Raw genomic sequence first — 21,986 nt, 5'->3', positions numbered from 1 at the left:
CGTGTATTTTGATTAATTGTTTAATCTTTTGGGGGGGGGGTTCTGACATACCCTTACTGACCTTGCTTTTTGTTTGTTTTTAATTGTTTCCCACCTTGAGAGCCCTAATTTGTCAGAAAAGTGGCATAACATGACCCATAATAAATAAATATGTCCCTCCCTAGGTTTCTTTTTAAAAGACAAACGGTAACATGAAACTGGCTGCCGCAAAATGCATTTGCTCCAGACACTAAGGGTCAAAGCAGATGTGATGGAGGAAAAAAAATCTGTGCTTTTTCTTAGCTGTTTTACGGTCTGCTTCTTGCAGGAAGATATTTTGGGGGTGCACAGTGGTTTTCATGATGTTTTAATGACTTGGATTTTATCCTGTTAATTTTTGATTTTTTAAGAAACAAAAGAAAGGATTGCTGGCTAAGAGGGTATTTAACCCTTTCCTCCCATGCTTCTTCCATGATTTACAATATCTCCCTCCAAATTTGCAATTTGCTCCCTGTGGAATTAAAAACAAGTATAAGCATCTGAACCTTCCCCCCCTCTCCCAATGAATTGCCACCTTGGCAGGGCATTTTAAATAATTGAAGATATATGGGATGAAAGGGTTAGATACTACCCCACCTTGTCCCAGTTTTTCAAAGACTCCATCTAGGGCTGCTAAATACCTTTAAAAATATCAAACTACTTAAAAAAAAACTTTTAATCTTTATTTAATACAAGGAAGTGCATATAACATCAGAAATATAGCTTAACTGGTACATGTGATAAAACTTGCATAACAATGTAGACACACTATTAACAAAAAAAAGTTTGACAAAGAACTTCATTAACATAAAACATCCCATGAAATGCATCAATACAGCCAATTTATAGTATCCAAAATCAAAGAATGATCAGGTTTAGATGATTAATAGTCCAGGAAGGGAAACCAGATTGAGGTAAATTTTTAATCAAACAATTCTGTAACTGTAGAAAGAAGAGAATCAGTAAGTTTGTCCATCAGACAGAAGTCACAGACTTTATGTAGCCAGGCTGATAATGTAAGGTGAGTATTATTTTTCCAGGATTTTGCAATTAAAAGTCTGGCGGCTGAGCATAAAAGGCCCTCAGATTTTCCTGTGCAATATGCTTTGTCTTTAATACATTTAACTCATACAAAAGTCAAATTAGGTTTTTTGGGTTGGGAATGTTTTTTAGTGCTCCCCAGAGCTTCCTAGTATTTCCATCAGGGGGGGTAGACCTTAAAGGTGGAGGGCATTTTTCCTCCCAGACTATTCCTTTTCTTTTCTCCCAGTCCTTCACATCTCTAAAGCAAAGACCCTAGTTTAATCTTTCTCTGGTGATGCCCTTCTAGGCAACGAGAAGGAAACGATAGCAATATTTTTTGTGTATGGTCTAAATGGGCACTGGTTATGGATAAATGTGAGCATAAAAGGCCTTCAGATTTTCCTGTGCAATATGCTTTGTCTTTAATACATTTAACTCATACAAAAGTCAAATTAGGTTTTTTGGGTTTGGAATGTTTTTTAGTGCTCCCCAGAGCTTCCTAGTATTTCCATCAGAATTTTTTTTTGTGGGGTAGACCTTAAAGGTGGGGGGCTTTTTTCCTCCCAAACTATTCCTTTTTCCCCCCTCCCAGTCCTTCACATCTCTAAAGCAAACACCCTAGTTTAATATTTCTCTGGTGATGCCCTTCTAGGCAACAATGAGAAGGAAATGATAGCGATATTTTCTGTGTATGGTCTACACTAAATGGGCACTGGTTATGGATAAATGTGTTTTAAGCTAGTAGGAATCTGTTTTAAGATGGTTTTAATTTTTACTGTAAGCTATTTTGGGTCCTTTGTGAGTAAGAAAAGAGGGGTAGATGGTTTCAAAGCATATCCATGGCACTCCGTACAGCAGAAAATAGTCTAAAAGTGGTGCATAGAATGGTACCCATCTCTCATTCAAGACAGCTGGCATCTTTGTAGAACAGAACAGAACAGAAAACCTTTATTGGCATAACATAGATAAACCAGAACAAAGGAAAAATTTAAGGGGTAGTACTAAAACAACGTCAACCAATATCCCCAATATCTCAAAATACAAAGCAATCCTAACATGGTTTACAAGATTTACAAAGTACTACTCTTGACTTCCATACATAAGTCAAAAATTCAGCGACAGATAGTGTTATTGCTGGACACTTTTCTGCTAGAAAGAAAATTTAAATCCCTATCCAGAAAATCTCTCTTCAAAAGGAGAAGCAGGTGAATCAAAACATTGTGCATAGGACAACAAAATAGAATATGGGTGATAGAATCAGGTTCCCCAAGATTACAGTTACAAAGTCTATCCTTGTACGGAACACCCCTGACATCTTTGTATCATATAGCCCTGAACCATCAGCAATGGACCTACTAATGAATGTTTTGAGATCCCAGAGGGGCACAAGAGAAGCTCAAAATCCAGTGCATGAAACAACAGCCATGTAAGCTCCCCCAAGGCTCTTCCTTATGTTCTCAATCATTTGTTCTACTCAATATCTACCTATGTTGTAACATCTTCCCAGAGATCTTTGCTTAATGCCCCAAGAGATACTGGATTCAATTAATTTGTAGAATGGTAATAAAGAATGAGGCTTAAAACAGCATTAAGAGAACAATGACATTATCTCCATTGACCAGGGTTTTTTTTATTCCACTTGCACTTTCAGCACAGCTGGTAAATGCCTTCCTTTTTTACTGGCCAGCTGTCTTTCAAGGCATTGCACATAAAACTTTCTGACTAGTAAATTACCACTGTGGATACCATTCAAGGACACAAAACATTTCAATCAAAGATGTGTTTCTGTGTAAAGAAGACCCAAAAAATGATATCACACAAATTTCTTAAAGGGGGGGCAAGATTGTGGTCCCCAATTGACATACATTCACTGGAATGTATTGTGTAGCCTACACAGGAACATATATAAGGTTTGTACAATCAAGAACACTTTAGTTCATAAGAACATAAGAACATAAGCACGTAGGCTTTATATGTACATTCTCCAATGAACATGTAAAAGTTGGGGTTAGACCTTGATGTTACAGTGCCACTCCCCACACTCATTCATTTAACTCAAGGAAGATGTAAAAGGATTCTTTTCTTTGTGGTAGACTTGATGCAATGATCTCAAACATAAAAAAGCAAAAAAACCAAACAAACCACAGAACCTTTTCTCCTCATCTGATTTCTGATTTATTTATTTATTTTATTAAATTTATATCCCGCCTTCCCCGCAACCAGGCTCAGAGTGGGTTACATCAATCTCAGTACAGTACAATTCAATTAAAAACAACTTAAAATAACAATTTAAAACAGTATAGAGTCATAAAATACCATGTAAAACAAATTAGATCAGATGTCAGTTATGATGTTAATCAAATCAATTAAGATGCAACAGTAGGTACCCAGATGTCTCTTTGGATCCAGGCCACTCATAGGAGATTGGCCAGAGGGGGGGACATCCACTGCCTCAACCAAAAGCTCGGTGGAAGAGCTCTGTCTTGCAGGCCCTGTGGAATTGCAATAGATCCTGCAGGGCCATGATCTCATACGGGAGCTCATTCTACCAGGTGGGAACCAGGGCTGAAAAGGCCCTGGCCCTGGTCGAGGCTAGTCAGACCTCAGTGCCCTACAGCGCTAATATGGGGAGAAGCGTTCCCAAAGTTATGCTGATACTAGGAGCAGTGATACTTGGACACCCACCAGGTCAGGTTATTTTCCATTCACCAGTCATGGACAAGAAGCCGATTTCTTGATGATCAGTTCAATTGTTAATCACACTGTTTGTAGCTGTACAGTAGGTTGCTCCACTGTGTTCCACTGTGTTCCTTCCTAATCACGCAGTACAGTGCAATCAGCTTTTTGTGCATGCAGATTCACATGCATTCCAGTTAAGTTCTACTCCCCACTCCCATCCTTGCTGCATGGATGCTTTTCATAGGAAGCAATAGTTCAAAGAAAATCAGTCACATAAAGAAGTCATAAGTAAATGCCGAGGTTTAATAAAATCCTACACTTTGATGTTCAACTATGGTTGTTGATAGGTTTGAATTGGCAGGGTCTTTGTGCATGCATAACTTTCAAAAATGCAAACCTGTTTCATGGGCATTCATGGCTGTTCGCAGTACAGTGCAATCAGCTTTTTGTGCATGCAGATTCACATGCATTCCAGTTAAGTTCTACTCCCCACTCCCATCCTTGCTGCATGGATGCTTTTCATAGGAAGCAATAGTTCAAAGAAAATCAGTCACATAAAGAAGTCATAAGTAAATGCCGAGGTTTAATAAAATCCTACACTTTGATGTTCAACTATGGTTGTTGATAGGTTTGAATTGGCAGGGTCTTTGTGCATGCATAACTTTCAAAAATGCAAACCTGTTTCATGGGCATTCATGGCTGTGCAGCAGGAACCAAAGAGGCCAGGTGGCTGCTCTCATCTGATCAACACCTTCAGACATGGTAAGTCTGACTGTATTCATGGTGAAGTCTGCAGAATCACTAACTAGGAGTGACATAAGCTAGGCAGAAAGCTCAGTCATGCATCTTTTTTTATGTTTGAGCTTGACTCCCAGATCCTTTTTGTATCTGATTGGAGGAAGACAGTTCTGTGTTTATACAAACACTCTGAAATGCCACCATAAGAACTAATATAGCTCTTCGTAGGCTTAGGCTGACAGCAATCACAGGATGCATATCAAGAATCTATGAAGTACCACCCACAGCTGATAGGCTCCATTTGGCTCTGTGTTTCCAGAAGGAGCAATACTGATGGAGGAGGACCTCAGCATGGTCCATACTTCACCATCATGAGATATGAAGAATGAGATAGTAGACAATTTGTACATTTTTTTACCATACTACATCAGACTTTATGTGGGGAAATTGTATTTTGATTGCTCCCCCAAGTAAAAAGGTTCCTTACATCATGGAGGCAGGGATAATAGATGTCAGGTTTTGGCCTAGTGGGCCCCATGTTAGCTACGGGCCTGGTGCTCACCCTGTCCAGGGCAACTTTCCCACTAACCATTCATAGCTATCCTGCTGGCAATATACGTTTTTAAAAAGACATTATTCTTGCTGCTTGTTTATTGTGGTGTTACTCTGTTTTCATGCTTTTTAATAACAGTCTATGTTTTATTTGACACACATCAGCTGCCCTGAGCGCCAAATCTGGCTGACTTTGGGGAATGATCAAAACAAGCATGTTTTAAGTAAAGGTAAAGGCTTCCCTTGCTCAAAAGCCAGTTGAATCCGACTCTAGGGGGTAGTGCTCATCTCTCTTTCCAAGCCGAAGAGCCAGCGCTGTCTGAAGATGTTTCCGTGGTCATGTGGGCAGCATGACTAGACGCCAAGGTGCACAGAACACTGTTACCTTCCCACCGAAACGGTACCTATTTATCTACTTGCAATTTCTTGCTTTCGAACTGCTAGGTTGGCAGGAGCTGGGGCCAAAGATGTGGCACTCTCAAGCTGCTGAACTACCGACCTTCCGGTCTGCAGTTCAGCGTCTTAACCATTGAGCCACCGCAGCCGTGTTTTAGGACTGCCTTTATAATCTGCCTTTCTCACACATTGGTGCAAGAATCTGAGTCACAGAGGACACTTCTTTTTTAAAAAAAGTAATCTCTCCTTATATATAATTGAATAGTGGGTGCCAAGGTTCTAATTCTAAAATGCACTCCCTTAGTGTATGGCTGATGGCACTGCTCCTCAGCATATATCGCCACCAATCAGAAGGCAAAGCCCGGGTCCCGCCCACACCACAACTGCTGCGACAACGTGGTCTTTTGCATATGGAAGCTGATTGGACTTCAGTCCATTCCACAACTCAAACTCCCCCCCCCCGCAAGGCAGTTGGAATTTTCAGTTGCATAACATACCTCATAGGGGAGAGGAGAATGGGTAAAAAGGGCTACAGATAACTCAAACATACAAATGCTCTTCAGGTAGCAGAGATCAGTCCCTCTGGAGAAAACAGTGGACTCTGTCATTAAACCCTGCTGAGGTCGCCACAGGAAACTGACACTGTTTGCCCAAAGCCAGAGCACTCTCCCAGATCTCTTTCTAGATCCCGTTGTATTTATTTCCGCAACGGGCATTATTTCTAGTAGCAATAATAATTCGGGCCGATTTGGATTCGGCCGAATCGGGCAGAAGCTGATTTGACTGGCCAAATGACCCCCGAATGACACTTTTGGCAATGCAAGCCGATAGGGGTGGCATTCGGGAAGCCAAATCAGACTCTCCCAAAAGGGTAAAATCATCCCCCCTTGAAGGGGGGGTTTCCTATCACTGAGGGGAAGGCAAATTGCCTTCAGAGAAGGGAGTGTGCTGCCTCTGTGGCAGTTTTAAAATTTGAATCCCCCCCCGAGTCATGCCACAGAGGCAGCACGCCCCCTTCACAGAAGGGAAGACAATTTGCTTTCCCTTCAGTGAAGGGAGCCAGCTGCCCTGCAAGCTAGCCTCCCCATGCCTTCCTTGGCTCACCTGCCAAAGCAGAGCCTTCCCTCCCCTGGCCAGTGGCCGCTTTTCAGGCAGTCACTGAAATGCCGCTAAATTTTGGCAGCAGCTTTCGCCCGCAGGCCAAAACAGATTAGAGAATCTGATTCTGCCCACGGCTGCCCGAAAGGGGGACGAATGGGCTATTTTCGGGGGTGTATTCAGTTCTATTCCTCCTCCTCCTCCTCCTCCTTTTCTATGGCAGTGCCTCTCTTGCAGAATTATCCCCACCACCCCTCAACTGGCCCTGGGGCTCCTCCTCCTTGCAGGTTTGGTAAGCACATGCAAGCTTTTACTTTTAGGCTAGGGTTTGGGTTTTGAATTGTGTATCTGACTTCTTATTCTGGAATTATTCTTGTGATTGGTGGTACCTGGCCTTTCCCCACTTCCTATACTTTCTTGACCTCTTGTTGGTTTACTGTATTGTATTGGACTGAAATACCTTTGTCCATTTTTTTTAAATAACAAACTGTCATTACACTAAACAGCTAATTCCAGTTTGTCATCTTGAGCAAAATGAATGCTACTTCAGGTGTATGAAAGAGAAAGAAGGTGCAAGAAATTGTAAATTGACTGCTTGGCATATATAATAATCCTTACAGACAAATGAAAAAGAAAATACTCTTGTCCTGGCTACTGAAGTTGATAGAAGCAAAGTATCAGCAATAAAACAATGAAATGGTTCCAGTAAACTTTAACCACCATGGCCATTACTTAAACACAAATAATTAAGATGGATGAGGATCATGGATTTTATTTCTGCATAAAGATTAAGCAATTTGGGGCTACGCTATCCAGTTCAAACATAATGGTAATGCTTCTATTTAAAGTGGTCATTTAAGGCCGCTGACATTGGGCCATTGAAGCTTTTTTTTAGCGGATATTTGCTTTGATTATATAAAAGCGGCTTTGTAAAAAAGATTCCTTTTGATTAGGAGGAGGTTAAAACTGGAAGATCAATCACAGTTTGTTACTGAACTTTTATGGCAGAGCTGGACAACTTGCTGAGTGCTGAAAATTACATTAAAAATCTTTGGCCATCACAAATTTAAAGTTATTCCTTAAAATATAAGGGAAGAATTTTTTTTCCTTTACAGACGGAAACTGGGAACATAGATTTGTGGAATGTAGTAAAGTGCTTAGAATGCTCTAGTGTAGGATCTGGGAATGGGACTGCGACACTAGTTATTCAGTACACTTGGGCTAACTAAAGATACCTCAGAAGAGACACCTCTAAAGAAGCCCGTGCAATAAAATAAATAAATAAATAAATAAATAAAACTAATATTTAGAGGGCAGATATAACAAAGAAGTAGGACAAAACTGCTTTCCAAAAGACAGAAAAATATGCTAAATTTTGTCAACTTGGGACAAAATATAGCAAGATCCAGTTTGTTAGAGGGAGAAGGTACTATAAAATAGTGCTCTATACCACACCTACTTAGGGGAGGGGCTGTGGCTGAGTGGTAGAGTATCTGCTTGGCATGCAGGATTAGTAATAGCAGCCGTGCTTCCTTTCTTACTTTCCCTTGTGATCAGCAACTGTAGGAAAGGACTCTATGAAGAAACATGTGTGTACCCTCAAAGGATCCTATACTATTTACAGAAGATGGCTATTTCTTTAACATGTGTTAATGTAGAATGTGTTCCCTGGAAATCTGAAAGAAAACATGGACTATTTTTTTTTCCCTTCAAGAAAGGAGCTCAATGTTTTTGTCCTCTTTTGCCTTCTTCTTCGCCATTTTCCCTCCAGTGCATTTTCTGTGCCACATTCATTCCTGTCTACAGCAAGATTTTTTTCTGATTAGAAATAAAGATGAAGACTGCAAACAAACGAACTTCCAGAAAAGTGAGACTTGTGCTGCCACCCCCATCACCACCTCCTTATAGTTTCTTCTCTGAGAGTAAAGGACAGTAGTAATGAATAAAGATTAAATGTACTGAAACCCTTTTTATGGACCCAATTCATTAAACCCACACTGCATTCCCTCAGCAGTAACAAAATGTAAGAAAACTGCGATGTCAGGCACATTTCAACTGCCCGAAGAAGCCACCACATCTCATTTCTCAAACAAAAGTCTTTGTTTGTTCTCTTTTTTCAAAACTCTGGTATCAACTTTTAAAAAGGAAAAAACATGTGATGTGTTGATAGCCCATAGCAATGTATTAATATGACTTAATTATGAAATAATGCTTATGATGTCTAAAGATAACAGTTACCAAGCAAACCTTTATATAACCATAACAATGACTGGCATTCTCCTTTAATATCATTTCAAAAGAAATTCAGTGCTATACATTTAAGATAAATAACATGGACGCTATGGTCCCAGTAACCATAGTTACCATCATTCTTAGTATTGCCAGGTCACTGTTCCATAGCAAACTGAAGCTCCTCTTGCAATACAGCTACTATGGGGCATATCAATGTAACAAGTGTACTTATCTAGGGCTTTGCCACTACTACTTCCAGAAGAAATGAGTGACGAGGATGCAACTGGGGCCATTTTCCATCCCTTTTCCATTTAGGTAATTTTATGCCACTTTTCTCCCCACTGAGGACCCAAAGTATCTTACAAAAATAAAGTAAAATAAGCAAGCAGGGGGAAAAAAATACAGTACAAAAATGGCATCCTGGGCTGTTCCAGGATGTAGTATGCTGGATCTTCCAAAGCTACAGACTGTAAGCCAAGGGTCAAAAGCCAAGAACCCTTGGCTGTTGCTTCTTCACTCAAGTCAGAAGGCCCCAGCTTTTGCCACACCAGGCCAGTAACTATCCTGGGACTTTGGGGCTCCACCCCCTTTCTTAAAGGCACCACGCCCAAGAATTTCTCCTGCAAATACCTTTTTTCAATCATTTAAAAACATTTTTTAAAAGGTGTGCACTCCTTTAAGCAGAATGGGGTGCTTTATTTGACTAGTTCTGACACTGAACAATGGGGTTGGAGTAGGTGACCTCTAGGATCCCCTCTCACTCTGTGTCAAGAAATTGGTCTCCTTTAAGAGTTTTTTCTGCCTAAGTGTTAGCTTTCTTGACTATAGAAGTCATCACGCCCCACCTGATGGCTTGTTATCAGAATTGCTGCTTAGGCTGGCAGAAGTGATTAACTTGCAGCAGCTCAGAACTGTCATCTAAAGTTGTTGACAGCTTGCAATTTAGAGATCTATCCTGGTAACAGCTTTCTATTGGCTTATGGCTAAATGGCTTTTCTTTCTGCACTGAGACCTTCAGCCCCACCAGAAAAAAAATGTGCCCCACAAGCCACAAAACCCTGGCTACGGGCCTGTGCCACACTCATATTTAAATACCTGCATCAAGAAGGGAAACAGAAGCTCAGCCCAAGGCTTTCCCCCATGGTTTGTTTGTTTCCCTCCCCCTCAGTTCTGGCCAAATACTGCTTTGTTTTGGCCCCTGCTTTCCACTGACTTTTTGGTGTCTTTAATTTTCACTTCAGTTTTTTTGGGTTGTTCCCATTTTTTCCTGCTTTTACCCTTATCTTTTTATCTGGAAGCCAATTTAGAGTCATTTTCCCCTCATGCATAATGTTTTGGTCAGTTTTGTTTTTTTGTCCTGCCCACTCCCATCCACCTCCAGTCCAGTTTTCAATGACTGGACTGTTATCATTGTCAAACCACTTCCTCTCCCTTCCACCCTGAAGATGAGTTGTTTTAGTTTTCATTTTAAAGGCTCTAAAATAGTGATATATTGATGTTGTGTTGTAATGATAGCTTAAGCAGTTTCTCTGATTTTCTTTCTTTCTTTCTTTCTTTCTTTCTTTCTTTCTTTCTTTCTTTCTTTCTTTCTTTCTTTCTTTCTTTATTTCTTTTCCTAAAGTAATTCTCACACCCCTTCACTTGCTGAGATATAAGGGGAAAGGTATATCTCCTCGAGGGAGGAGGGTAAAGACTTGCTATAAAAATGAAAGCTGGGGATTCAGAGAGCCAGTTTAAATTATTGTTACAGCACTACATGGATACATTGATATTTTAGGGGCATTAAAAAAAAGGTGGATATGCTGTGATGCCAACAATGACAACACCAATGATAACAGCACCCTGCCTTGAAAATCCTCATTATTTAAGGCATGTGCAGAAGAAAAGAAAAACTGATTCCACAACTGTGAAACTACAGGAGAGGGCAGTGTTCAGGTACCATATTTTACATGAATCATGAAAGTGAGACTGTCAAGCAAGATTGAGATTCTTATAGTAGCATCTAAACCATGAGCCTATGTTTGGCTCACTATATTTTATAGTTGTTATATTCCTCCCTACCTCCCGCACTTAAAAATCTGTCCTTTGACCTGTTGATCTCTAAGCAACCTGACCTCAGTCAAGGGTCTGCTCCATCCTTATCTCCCATGAAAAATACATAAAGGGTGTGTTTTCCTTGTCTGCCTAGAAGGAATGCAAGATATACTCAAAAAGGGGGGGAAAGTGAGTTATGTTTGAGAACAGAATTGGTGAACTTTCTTTTGGAATTCTAGAACTTTTATCTTTTGTCTGTCTTATCCTATAAAAGAAGATTTTTTTTTACTTTGTTCTCTATGCAAGCTTGTTAGTGAAGCCTAGTCTCCGACTTGTTAGCATCAGCTCATCATCTGATTAAAACTGCTTGCTCTGCTATCCTAAATTCTTGAGTGATTATTTTTCTCTCCCAGATAGAACTCGAAAAGGGGAGCAGAGTTATACTAGAGTTTGGAGAACTCCCCTAATGTGTGAATCAACTGAGTCAAAACTGATTCCAATGCCTGTGGATCAGCTTCCAAGAAAATCAGTAGGGGTGTGCATGGGGAAAAAAAAATCAGTATTTTTTTGGGTTCAGGTAAACCAAACCCAAAAAATATTGGTAAATACCAATATTCCTGAATCTCAGTATTGGTATTATACTGGGATTCAGGAAATACTCAGCATTGCCAAAAATATTTGGCTGGCCATTAGAGAGTGTCGGTTTCACTCCCCCTCCTTTTCCAAGCAGAGGGGAATGAATGATTACTCCTGATTATTCCCAGAGGTCATTTCAGGGGGGATCGTGGGGGATCGCAGTTCCCCCTGGTGAGGTATGGGGGGCGGGGCACATGACGAAGCCCCACCCCCTGCTTCCGGCCGCCCCGCTTCTGGCCCTCATTCAGCCAGGAAGAGGCAGGAGAAGAGGGAGGGTAAGTTGCTTCCTCCCTGCCTCTCCCCACCCCTGCCTGCCTGGGGCAAGGGAGGGCCTTCGCGGGGCTTCCTTGCACTCCCGCCAGCCTTGCAGGTCCACCGCCGGGCCCCTCATGGGGCTCACTAGTGGAGCTGCAAGGCCGGCAGCGGCCGGGACCGTTGGGGGCGGGGTGTGTGGCCTTATGACACACGTCCGGTGATGTCAGGGGGTGTGGCCTTATGACACACTTCCGGTGATGTCAGGGGGTGTGGCATATGCTAATGAGTTATGCTAATGAGTTCCCCTAGCTCTTTTTCTATGAAACGACCCCTGATTATTCCTAATCAAGAGTAAGTCGAGCTTGTGGAAAAGGTCCCAATTCTCATGCAGCTATCAGGCATACTCCCAAGAAATCCCCTCCAGACTGTTGTTTTTCAGCTCCCTTGTCTTTTATTTGCTCCTAAATTTCTGTTCACTATAATCAGATTGAGGAATGGAGTGAATGACAGGACTGGGGGAAGAACAGGAAAATTTATATTAGCAGTCTCTGTACTTCAACCTGGCAACTCTAAACTCAATTAGGAAAACTGCTGATAGAACAATTGTACTCCCCCCCCCAGTTGATACGTTGTCATTAGTTTCAGTGGGCCTAATTTTTGTTGCAGTTACTGATTATTCTTTTGTTTCCTTTATGCCATTTATTTGTACATATCATTTGTACACAGCTAACAAACCCCCCCCCCAAAACCCTGATGAATAAGCTGAAAATAACAGGTGTGGTGAAAATAACAGGTGTAACAAACAGCTCAAGCAAATAATTAAGTGGTAGAGCCAAAAGTCCTCCTGAATAACTCAAAAATACACAAGTTACAGAATATCAGTCCACTGGATGCCTTCCTAACAGCTTCAGGAAAGTTATCCCATAGAATAGGAATGGCCATCCAAAAAAGCTACAAGGCTAACCATGGCTGAGTTAAAACCTTGCAGGAGAAAACTGTCAGTCAGTGGAGCGGAGATGCCACAGAAATTGATACTGGGAAAGGTGATCCCACAGATATGTGGACTTTGTGTCATGAAAGCCAACACCTTGAATTGAACTCAGAAACAAACCAGCTACCAGTACAGAGCTTCCAAAACTGATATAGTATGTACCAAGTGGGCAGTACCACAGCCAGGTTTTCCAAGTAACATATTTTATAGTAACTTTTATAACAGTTTAACAACCAAATGTACAATTGAGACTTAGTGCTATCTGAACAGGTCAGCTGAGCAATTGGAAATCTAAAGCATTAATTTAAGGATTTGAAGGAGCTCTCTTCCTGCTATATTCTGGATGCTCTTTCTCTGGCTTGGGCCTGCCAAAAAATTTAGCAGCTGTCAAAAGTCAGACTTCATGCCTTCCCTCTCCTGCTGCTGGCCAAAATGACTGAGAGGTGTACCCTTCCAGTAGATAATACTAGGGAAACTTAATCAACTGTACATGCTTTTCCATGACCTTTTTACTCCATGTGTGCACACTGATTGGAGCCATTTCCTAACTTCTAAACTTAAAAATAAATAGAATAGCTTAAAGGGAAAATACCATGCGCTGTATCCTACCACTCCACTTAGCAAAGTATGGAGCTTTCTTCCAACACAAAAACCCTTCCTCCAGAGGAAGAGCCTTTTCTAACACAGAAAGAGCCTCTTCCACCAGAGAAGGTCTCCTTGGCATGGAGAACTCCCCAGCACTTAAATGAATCCAGCAGTTTGCTACAGCCAATCATGTTGTATTCAGAAATGAGGTTGACAAACCAGCAGAAAGTTGTATGTGCTTAAGCTCATTGGCTTCAACTAATATAGTGTCATACAGCAATAAATCATATCAAACACAACAAAGACAGTGGGTTGGATCATTCACTGCCACTCAATTCACCTCATTATTCTAGCTCCTGTCCCACATGGCTATGGTTAATGCGGGTCCACGTTTCCCAACATAGCTTTTTTGGTGTTCGAACATAGCTTTTTTTGGTGTTCGAAAGGGACCCTCCCCCCTTTTTTTTTTCACCAGCAGAAAAGGGGGTTGGATCCAATCTGTGGAGAACTCACTACTGGGGAAAAGAGGTGTATATAGGCTAGCATGCAGAAAGCCGATATAGCATGTAAATGTAGGGAGGTGTTGTTCTAAGTAGTTTTATCTTGTTGCGAGTTCCTTGAATAAATGGGTCCTTAAACTTGGAACAGAGTTTTTATTGAGTAAAACATAACACATTCCAGTAATTTTTCCCAGGACATAAAACAATTAAGTCTGACATTTCAATTTCTAGATGGGAAAATTAGATGTGTCAGCTAAACACTATCAGTGTCCACACAGGAAAAGCTAGATGTTTTAATTTGATTATTCCATGTTGAATGTTGTTCGGTTCTATGTGTCTGGACAATTTTCATAACATAATGTGAAGGTGAATTTAAGATGTTTCCATTTTAAAAGGCATTCTTACCATTTTTTAAAAAAGGGTCGCACAATACTGTCAAGCATACCATTGGGTGGGAAAGAATTGATTTAAAATCTTTTCAAGTAGTCACAATAGGACAAGGTTCCAAGGACTCTAAATTACAATCATTCAAAAGAATACTAGACCTTGAATTTGCAGAGTACCAAACTTCATTTTCTCCATCCTTTCAAAGAAATGAGTTGTGAAAATAAAGAAGTTCATCATGTCGTATTATGTCCAGATTACTACCACAAAATTAAATTCAATTTCCGTACAAACGTATGTTAGAGTCAGTTCATAGATTTTCTGACTGCAACACTGATTGACTGGAAGATCTATGTCAGTACATGGACATGGAAAGAATTAATTTAAAATCTTTTCAAGTACTCACAACAGGGCAATGGGAGAAATGGTCTTTCTTTTCGGTTTCTTCTCCCACACTTGTTGGCAGTGTTTCACACCTGTCATGATCCACCCTGGTCTTGCATGGGAAGATGAATCCTCATCAGAGGAGGAGGACAATCCATCCCCACGCCCTGATTTGGCAGGCCCTCTCTGTGAGTCCAGAGTCTCAGAGCCTCCCCAAAGGGACCCTTCATTAACACCAGTGCCATCCTCTGAGCCAGCAGGGCTCTTAAGCCAGGAAGTTCCAGCATGGTCTTGTCCACTGCCAGACCCACCACAGTTTCCTGAAGGACCCCAGGAGCAGAGAAGACAAACTGCAAGGTCTGATGCTTGGACCAGACGCAGGAATATGCACTTGGCAACCTAAGGCCTCCCCTCTGCTGAATAAATGACGGGGCAGAGCAATAAGTTATCACTGTGCATTTGGATTATGTTGTTGTCCAGGGACTTTGACATTGGACTGTGACCTGAAGCCCTTGCTTTGAGACCTTGTGGTTGCTGGACTTGCCTCCCATCTGGTGGTGAGGACACCCTAAAATTCACAGATTTTAGCAAGGGGTTTTGCACCCAAAACATCAATTCCAGTAGTTTGTGATTGCTCCAGGGACCCAAAGAAAAACAAGACACATTTATGAAAAGTTTGAGGCTGCACTGCAATATGAAAGCAATCTGTTGTGGTGGGTGATGAGGCAGCTCGATCAGTGGTACATACAATGCAACCCCATGCAAAATGACTCCAGTCCAAGCCCACTGATATTTTCCTTCACTCCTTGTATGATATCTAGCCATGAGAATAAAACATCTGATCTTCCCGGGCCAATGCCCCTGGGTTTTTTTTTAAAAAAGTATACCTAATTTATGTGTATAACTCTTTCACAATTGATTGTTACGAGTGAATCAGCCTTTCAGTATGCTGGTGTAGTGGTTTGGTGTAGTGGTTAAGTGTGCTGACTCTAATCTGGGAGAACTGGGTTTGATTCCCCACTCCTCCACTTGCAGCTGCTGGATGACCTTGGGCAAGCCATAGTTCTGTCAGAGTTGTTCTCTCAAGGGCAGCTCTGGAAAGCGCTCTCTCAGCCCCACCTACCTCACAGGGTGTCTGTTGTGGGGAGGGGAAGGGAAAGGAGTTTGTAAGCTGCTCTGAGACTCCCAAGTGAAGGGCGGGGTATAAATCCAATCTCCTCCTCCTCCTTCTCCTCCTCCACATTTATTTCCCAGCAGAGAAAATAGCCACTCTTCAGGACTGATTCAGGTTGGGGAAATGGCATGAGAAGGGAGGCTGAAGCCCCTTGTCCATGCATGCTGCAGTCCTGAACTGAATCAGGCTTATATATGTCTGGGAAGCATGGAACTACCAGTAAACATGTTATCCATATTCCTTGTGCTGGTCACAATGACTTTGGAAAGTGTGACTCAGCCTTTCGGTATACTGTCCTGAGCTCCTTGGAGAAAAGCAGGAGAAACATTAGATGGATGACAGAATTGACTATATATTTTTGGGAGCTGTGTATGCATGGGAGCTGTGTGTGCAATTGGTTGATATATTTTCGATGGGAGAACATCCTCTTTTGTATCTTTTCCCGGAATACAGATGACACATCTTGCTACCAGCTCGCCCCACCCTGTGCTCCTTGAAACAAACAAAGCATCCTACATGGGTGGCCTAAAGATTCCCACCCCCGCTCCACTTTCTCTTGCTTTTTTGTTTCCAAGCCTGATGAGAACTCAAAAGCTTGCAAAACGTGTTGGGTTATTTTGGTTGGGCCGTAAGAAGAGGCATGGTATGGCTTCTGGTTGTTGGTGTTGTTTTTAATTGTAGTTTGGGGTAAGTTTCTATGGAGAAATCAGCATAGGGATCATGGTTTCGTCATCATGTATTTCCACCCTAAAACGATGCTAACAATTTTATTTTAGACTTTTCTGACCATCGATATAGGGGCTAGAAAAATATTTCAAAGCACGTTTATTTTGTATTGCACCTCTATTTTCTTGGCCCTGTTTTTCACACTGCAGCACAATGGTGGCCAACCGTCTTTCTAAACCCTTGGTCTACTATAGAAGAACTTCGGTGTTTGGATCTTTAATGGTACAATCCAATGGAAATGGCACCAGAGAAAAAGCAACTTGGGGAAACACCAGTGTCCACAAAAGGCAAACTTTGGCAAAGTTGCCAAGCAAGCGGTGAACCTACCTTGCCATATAAGCCCCTCTTCTGGGAGTTCACATGATTTCCATACTGCCTTGAGGTTATCTGCATTTTTAAATGCTGAATTATGCTAATGATTTTTATTAATTTGGTAACCGTTATGCAAGGCTTTCAAAATGCAAACAGAGTTGTCCCCTGGGAAAGGGAACTCACACTTGGTTCACCTGAGGCTAAAACAGGCAGCTTTATAATGTCAAGAGGGGGCACAAGGGCGAGCTCTGTAGATGCAGTGCATAATCATATCTTACCTAGAGCAGCAATTTTAATGATACTTTATTGTTACCAAGAAGGGGAAAAAGAGGTCAGTTCTGTATATCGGTTCAGCAAGCATCCGTTCCTCTTTTACTCCTTCTGTATAGTTACTGTGGAGAAGATGAAGATGAAAAATGAGGTATAATACATTTTCAAGGTTGCTAGGAGCAACTAATACTTCCAAATTGGTATTCATGTTTTATTACATCTTAAATTTCAACACCTTAAAAACAATAAAGGAAATTGCATTTTCAGAAAGCAGCTTTGTTCTGGGAGTGTACATCAGGTTTAGTACCTTTTCCCTGATGTCTTTGTCCATGTGCTGTGAACTTTTTCACACAAGGAGGAGAAAAGACGATATTCCTTCACCCACGATTATGGGTGAGACGATGGTATTGCTTTTGCAGTGCTGATAGATGCTTCATTATTAATATGCCTGATTCCTGCATGGATATTTTTCATGACTGAAGGAGGCCCTTAAAAGTCAATTATATCCTGGGGTCAAATCCATGTGGTATTGCTAAATTCACCCTTCTTTCCTAGATACAATCATATTAGAACAGATAAAACGAAGTACTTCTTCTCCCAAAGAGTGATTAATACATGGAATTCACTGCCACAGGAGGTGGTGGCAGCTACAAGCATGGACAACTTCAAGAAGGAATTAGATAAGCAGAAGTCCATCAGTGGCTATTAGCCACAAGGTATAGATAGGAACTCTCAGGCTGGGGCAAGTGATGCTCTGTATTCTTGGTGCTTTGGGGGGGCACCCGTGGGAGGGCTTCTAGTGTCCTGGCCCCACTGCTGGACCTCCTGATAGCACCTGGTATTTTTGGCTACTGTGTGACAGAGTGTTGGACTAGATGGGCCATTGGCCTGATCCAGCATTGGCTTCTCTTATGTTCTTATGTTCTTACTATGAACACAGACATAAAATCAAGCTACTCACAATTTTTGATACACAAGGAAGCACACATTCATCTTGCTTTTAGGAAGTTGTATAGCTATTTTCTCAATAAAATCCCACCAAACAGGCCAGCTCACATTTCCTCCTGCAATTTCAACCTCTATTTTGTACATTCCATCAGAGATTAGGGATTGGGGAGGGCAAGTTTCTTGTACTATAATGAAACTTATTGGATCCTCTCTCTTTTATATCTGTCAGCTATTTGGGCTCTGCTTTTCTGCTGTTGATTTGTAGATTTGTGGGTACATTTTGTACATTTTGATATGCAACTATGATGGACATGTTAGTTTCTGTGTCTCCCTAAGAGCCACCAATGAGAGCTGACAGAATGTTAGTGAGATGGTCAGTTGGAAATAGGAGATAAAGGAACTGAAAACAGCAGTTAGTGAGTTGGGGGTGAGTCTGGCTCAGTAAACCTATGGAGAAGAGCACCTTAAAGCTTACTGAAAAGGATCAGTTTGTAACAAAGGATGTCAAATGCAGGAATAGGGAAACAGGTCACAAGTTCAATTGAAAAGAGGCTTTGTAACCGGCTGACTTTCTACCTGAGAGCCAGTTTGGTGTAGTGGTTAAATGCGTGGACTTTAATCTGGGAGAACCGGGTTTGATTCCCCACTCCTCCACTTGCAGCTGCTGGATGACCTTAGGCAAGCCATAGTTCTATCAGAACTGTTCATGAAAGAGCAATTCTTGAAAGAGCTCTCTCAGCCCCACTTACCCCACGAGGTGTCTGTTGTGGAGAAGTGGAAGGAGTTTGTAAGCTGCTCTGAGGTTCCAAGTGAATTGTTGTTGTTGTTCAGTCGCACAGTCGAGTCCGACTCTTCGCCACCCCATGGACCAGCTCCCGCCAGGCCCTCCTGTCTTCCGCCGTCCTCTGAAATTGGCTCAATTTCAAGTTCGTTGCACCATCCAAATGAATGGTGGGGTATAAATCCAACCTCCCCCTCCTCCTCCTCCTCTCTTCAGTGTTATGTTGAAACCATATATATAAGTTAAGTTCTTGCTTGTTTAACTCTATGTGCTGCATGTCTTTGGAAAAGAAACACATGTACATATAATGATGAGATGAGAGAGAGAGAAAGAGAGAGAGAGAGATGAATAGATGGTGGCAGTGTGTGAATGAGACAGCATTTGAGTCCCTCAATAAGTCTGTGCAGTGTCTGAGTGAGGCACAGTTATTAAAGAGGGATGGGCTACCCTGCCTGGTGATGTCTCTGTGAGTGAGTGACTGAGCAAGCGAGCGAGCAAGCGAACCTGTGATATAAAATGGCTATGGCTCTCTCTATATGTTAAAAGAGGAGAGAAGGGTAGTGTCATGTGACTGCCTAACCTACCTGTAGCCTTGAACCTGTGGGAGAGAGGTTGTAGAGGGTGGTAAGCACTCTGTGAGTGTCTTCACAGCAGCTTATACGGGGTTGAATACAGCCAGCTTTTTCACATGAAGAGATGAAGCGGCCTTATGTCAGACCGTTGGGCCATTAGTGTCATTATTGTCTAGTCTGACAGGCAGGGTCTCTAGGGTTTCAGACAGAGGCTTTTCGCATCACCAACTTTTAAACTGGAGGTGATGGGGATTGAATGTGGGACCTTCCACATGCAAGCAGATGATCTGCCACTGAGCTTTAGCCCCTTCACTCAGTCTCATCTGCTTCTACTCCTTTTTTCCCCATGCTGGTCCTATAATCCACAGCATAGGCTTTTTAGATGGTGAAAGGGTATCTTTCCTTCTTTTTTCACCAAAGTAGAAGCCAACTGGGTGCAACTCATGATATTTAAATATGTATGTATAATGAGTGCATTGATGTATTGATACATAGTGGTTAGAGTGCCAGACTAGGAGCTGAAAGCTGAAATCCTCACTGTGCCATGGAAGCTTGATTGGTGACCTTGGGTCAGTCACATACTCTCATCCTGTCCTACCTAACAGGATTGTTGTAAGGATAAAATAGAAAAGGGGAGAATGTTGTAAACTACTCTGGGTATAAATGAAGTAAAATAAATTAAATGTAATAGATATTACATGTATATTGTTGGAAGACAATATATATATTTCAATTTTATGGGGAAAATTCAGTGTGATACAACAGAAGGTGGTATGAAATAAAGCAAAATAAAAGCTGGGAATTCAGCTCACAACAGCAGGGATATATACTCTTGACATAATGCCTACTGCTGGGCCTAACAGACTGCATCAGGGAATTCTGGTATACACTCACTCTCTTCTTCAAAATTGTTTCTGTTGCACTGGTTGGGGAAGAGGAAATCAATGTTGTATGACACTTTCTTATTCCAACAGGCATGGAGCTCTGGATGTATTGAGTATCATAGCTTGACTTTTCAAGGCACAGTTTACCCCCCTCACTAGTCTATCATGTCACACGATTTGGAAACTCTTGCATTGGTACAGGATCTCTCAATTTTTAGCAATAATAATAAAGCATACAGTCTATCCATTATATTATCTTCCACAAATGCCACATCTGAATTCTCCCTGATTATAATCAGTATAATCATTCTGGCCAAGTGCTACCCACAAGTTAAGCAAGTACCCTTGCAGGCCCACTGATTTCAAAGGGAAATAATGCAATAAGGGCCTATATCTATTTAAAATTATTTAAACTGCCCTCCCCAAATTTGTAGCATCTAATTAGGGTTGCCAAGTCACAATCAAGCTGCAGTGGGGGACTCCCGGCTTCCCTTGGGAGCACGCGCGAAGTGTGCATGCACCGCGAGCACGTCACCCGGAAGTGGCTGTGTCGGGTTTTCCTTTGGATGACCATGGCCCCACCCCCTGCGTGCCCGGTGTGGCTGCGTCACTTCTGGGTGACGTGCTGACGCCGGGCATGTCCCATGCTTTGGGGGTGGGGTTCCCCCGGGGCGGCGGGGAACAGGCCTCTGGGGCGGGGGTTTCCCCACCCCCCAGGGGGACTTGGCAAGCCTACATCTAATGCATACGTGGGCGAAAGGAAGGCATGGCATAGCCTGATCTCATCAGATCTCAGAAGCTAAGCAGGGCCAGTACTTGGATGGGAGATCACCAAGGAAGACTCTACAGAGGAAGCCATGGCAAACCACCTCTGCTTCTCATTTGCCTTGCAAAACCCTTGCTGGGGTTGCCATAAGTAAGCTGTGACTTGACAGCCCTTTGCACACAGAATACATAAGTGAGTGAATGAGTCATCCCAGGTCAAACAAAACAAACAGAACTTTCAAATCACTTTGAGATGCCTGGCTTATAATAATATTTCAAGTACTGATGATTACTGGTGTTTTAATTATTGTTCTCTGATTTAAAAATGTGGGCTTTTTATTTTTAATTATTTTTTTAAATTGTTTTCTTCTTTTATGGAGACTTGTTTCATGAACTTGAAGGAATCCTTGAAATAGACAATGTGATCCATAAATGCCTGCCTGTGAGGGAGAAGGGCCACAAAGAGCCACATGTGGGCCCTGTGCCACCACTGGCCTGGCTGGGTGTAAAAACAGTCAAGGCGGGAATGTGACTCTAGGTGGTGTAGTAATTTTTCTTCACCCAGGCTAGAACCTGATAAAAGGTTGGGTTCACTTGGGAGAGAGGGGGAAGGATAGCAAGGAAAGAAGGCTGCCAAAAGAAGAGTTATATGCAGGTGGATTACTCAAGGGAGGAACAGAGACTGCTCTCAAAGAAAGAAAAGGCTCTGGACCAGGACCAAGAAGCCAGGAGTAACACCAGGCTAAGACGCTCTCTACGTGAGGTGGGGCCACCTGGCAAGCTCCAAACCTAGGGAATGGGGAATGAGCATACAAATTAAAGGGAGAGTACCCATGAGCTGTGTATAAAAGAGAGTTACTAAGGGGTTCATGCAGCTGATGATCAGGGTGGGCAAAAGGGGGGAACTCCATGTGTCAGGTACCCATGCCCCTGAGACCTCATTAAATACAAGAGTGGCACTGCCATAAATGCAATAATTAGATGCAAATTCGGTAATAAAATGTATGGGGTTGGATCCAAACAATGGTGTTGAATCCAAAGATTCTTCT

This window comes from Gekko japonicus, unplaced genomic scaffold (genome assembly GCF_001447785.1).
Source record: "Gekko japonicus isolate JY-2015 unplaced genomic scaffold, Gekko_japonicus_V1.1 scaffold597, whole genome shotgun sequence".
Classification (NCBI taxonomy): Eukaryota; Metazoa; Chordata; class Lepidosauria; order Squamata; family Gekkonidae; genus Gekko; species Gekko japonicus.
This window is presented reverse-complemented; position numbering follows the sequence as displayed.